Consider the following 2497-nt stretch of genomic DNA (forward strand, 5'->3'; position numbering starts at 1 on the left):
CCTTGGAATCAAGTTACCATAACAACGAAGTCATTGAGTCGTGGAGGTGAATCAGAATTGTTCCTATTCCCAAAGCAAATAAAGAATTGGATGACTTAAAAAACTTTAGGCCAATATCATTGATCTCAGTTGTTGCGAAGAGCCTCAATATGCTCATCAAAGATGCCCTGGTAGAAGAAGTAGAGTTGCGAAATATAATCCCACAAAAAAGCTTTGCGTACAGAAAACAAAGATCGTCATCAATGTGCTTAAACGAAACCCTGCATTTTGTAGCTGACAAAAAGAGTAACAACGAAAAAGTTTTTATTTGCTTCCTAGATATAACTGATGCATACAACGGGGTCGACCTCGAAATCTTACACCGCACGCTGTTGGAATATAACATAAACCCAAAAATTGCTGATTGGACGAAAAACTTCTTCTCCTCGAGAATACTGACTCTAGGGCCACATGCGGTGGAAGTCAATAATGGACTCCCTCAAGGTAGCTGTTTGTCACCAATACTGTTCAATATTTACACGGCCAAGCTTCACTGTATAAACGATAGCAAAACGCAAGTTTTTCAATTTGCAGATGACATAGCAATAATTTCGCACTGCAAGTCGGAAAAAGCTGCAATCCTCAATTTAAAAACCCAAATAATTAACATCCATGGGATCTGCAACTCTATAAACCTGAATTTCAACTTGGAAAAAACGAAATTCATGTACCTTTCTGCAGGGAACAAAAGAAACTTTGAACTAACAATCAGTGGTAACCAAATTGAGCAGGTAGTCACAACAAAATGGCTGGGTAGAATTATTAACTCGAACTCGACAATCAAAGGGCAAGTTGGAAAGGTCAAAGACGAAATAACAACAGGTAAAAATTTACTTGCAAAACTGACTACAATAAAAGCGGGGTTAACACCCAGAATAGGGCTCAACCTATTCAAAGTATTCGTAAGATCCAAGATGGAATACAGCAACACCAGCTATGCCAATGCTCCGAACTGCTACAACAAAAAACTACAAACAATAGCAAATGAATCCCTGCGTAGATGCTTAGGAGTTCCCCCTAACACACCAACCCTAGCTCGATATGCCATAGCATGCGAGCTGCCACCGCTAGCAAGAGCAGTTTGGTTAACTTCAAAAGAGCTGACCAAGCAATGGTTTCTCAATCCAGATTTAAGAACACAACTAAAAAATAGTAGACCGGTCAAATCAAGCTACAGCCACACCTTTGAGAAATTTAAGGACATTTTCAATCAAATTAACACAAACACTACTTTCATCAGACACCCCAATCTCAAATTAATAGACTCAAATCTTAACAAGTCCAAAAACAATGTGGCGCATGAACAACTACAAGCTATCTTTAGAGAACAACAAGCATACTATCTTGATCAGGGTTTTCACATATTAGCGACTGATGCCTCCGTGAGTGAAAATATAGTTGGTTGTGCTGTATACGACACAGCTAATAACGTCTCCTACTTATACAACATACCCTTTTACCGGTCGACGACGTTTGGGGAATTAGTAGGACTGTTACAGGCGGTCAAACTTGCTAAAAAATATAAGTGGAATAAACCATGCATTTTTACAGACAGCTTGGCTGCTGTAAAACTGTTAAAACGACCGTTAACCCAGAACCATATAGAGGCCGAAATCCACAATCAAATTGCCAATTCACAAGTAGAAACTGCAGTCATCATGTGGGTACCCAGCCACGTAGGCGTAGCATGTAATGAAAAAGCTGACATTGCAGCTAAAACTGCAGTGAATCACGGCCAGACGCTTTCGATTGACTTAACGCCACAAGAGGCAGTTATACAAATCAATACTCTACTATGGACAGAGACTAAGGACAAGATAAAGGAAAAATGTGTAGACTGGGACCATAATATCATCAATAGTTTTGCGACAAAGGAAAGACGACCTTGGTTTAAGGACAAGAGATTTGACTTAGAGCCTTATGACATGAAGCTCCTCAACAGACTAATTACCGGACACACATACAACAGCATCTATTTACAACAATTTGTACCAAATGTTAGTGAATACTGCAACACTTGCAATACGCTGGAAACTCCTGATCATCAAATCTTCCACTGTGATAGGTACAACGCTATGAGAACGAAGTTTAAACTCTTTGACACGTACAAGACCATAAATGAAATTATCACCACTAAAAAACCTGAGCTTTTTAAAGAACTAATAAACTTTTTGCGAGAAACCAAACTAGATGGAGTACTCTAGGCCATAGGTAAGAATCCAGAACTATGTATTCAAAAACGAAATAAAATAATACAAAAAAAAAAAAAAAAAAAAAAAAAAAAAAAAATTTCTATTTCTTTTCGGAGTATAGATTTATAAAAAAAAAAAAAAAATAAAGTTGATGTATAAATTTCTAAAGTACCTAAACAATAAACACTTTTTATATGTCAATAACGTTAAAAAAGGAAAAAAAAAAAAATAATAATAATAATAATAATTGTAAACTCATCGGACCG

The sequence above is a fragment of the Rhagoletis pomonella genome, unplaced genomic scaffold (genome assembly GCF_013731165.1).
Source record: "Rhagoletis pomonella isolate Grant_MI unplaced genomic scaffold, Rhpom_1.0 Rhpom_scaffold_15124, whole genome shotgun sequence".
NCBI lineage: Eukaryota > Metazoa > Arthropoda > Insecta > Diptera > Tephritidae > Rhagoletis > Rhagoletis pomonella.